Source organism: Populus euphratica, unplaced genomic scaffold (genome assembly GCF_000495115.2).
Source record: "Populus euphratica unplaced genomic scaffold, PopEup_1.0 scaffold476.1, whole genome shotgun sequence".
Lineage (NCBI taxonomy): Eukaryota > Viridiplantae > Streptophyta > Magnoliopsida > Malpighiales > Salicaceae > Populus > Populus euphratica.
In genome coordinates, this window is record NW_011500354.1 from 4,620 (window position 1) to 5,780 (window position 1,161).

Consider the following 1,161-nt stretch of genomic DNA (forward strand, 5'->3'; position numbering starts at 1 on the left):
TCCAAGAATTCTCTCTCTCTCTGTTTTTTTTCTTTACATTCTATCATTAATTTAATTATGCTTACGAAATCATAAAACACTTGTCCATGCTTGTGGAAAATCCATCCAAAGAATATTTCCCAATATGAAACCGTCTTCTGAATTGTCCAACCCTTTGTCACATTCATAATTTGTTTCACCACTTTTGGCCTCAATTGGCAATGGAAAAACCCGGTATTGCTTCCTACTAAGAATAAGAATGAGCGAAGAAACCAAAATATTGATTAAACTAATAAAATTAAAAATAAAAATAATAAAAAAACCAAATCATGAGAAAAAAAATTAAACCAATTTAAATTTTTTAAAAATTGACCGGTTTGGTTTTATAAACTTGAAACCGAAAAAATAGAATTGAACTGAAAAACTGAAAAAAAATAAGTCAAACTAAAAAAACAAGTTAAAATCCAAAAAAAAAACCAAATTAGAAAAAAAAACCAAAACCGAGTCAAACCAATTTGAACTGGTTTTGTTCTAAAAAACCAAACCGAACCAAAACTGATCGATTTAAATTAATTTTGATTTTTTTTTTAAATTCAATTTAGTTATTTTTTAATAAAAACTAAATTAAACAAAAAATAATCACTTCTATTTTTCACAATACCCTCTCTTACCCTTGAAAGAAAATAAAAATAAAAATAAAGTCTCATCACCAATGGTGACGTTTTAAACCCTAGGTGTCATGTGCATGGAAATTTGCTCGACATCCCAAGCATGTTACGTGGCACCACATGTTCTAATATCACTACTATTTTACCAAAATTATTTTTGAAAAATAAAATAAAACTAGTGTTAGAAGTCGGTTAATGATGACACCATTTGGACCATACATGACGTGCCCATATTTATATGCTTAATAACATCCATTTTTACGTTGAAATCGTATATGGTTAGTATTTAAAATAAAAAAAATATTTGATTAAAAAAATATAAAATAAATTTATTTTTAAAATAGCTTTAGAGTGAAATATATAAAAACATATCTTTTTTATCACTACTATTTTTATCTTTTTTTAACCCAAAAAAATAATACTCCGTCTCTTTTAATCCAATATAATAATCAAAAGGTACCTGATAAGGATATCTCTAATATAAACATGGTTTTTTTTTTTTTTTGGGTCAAAT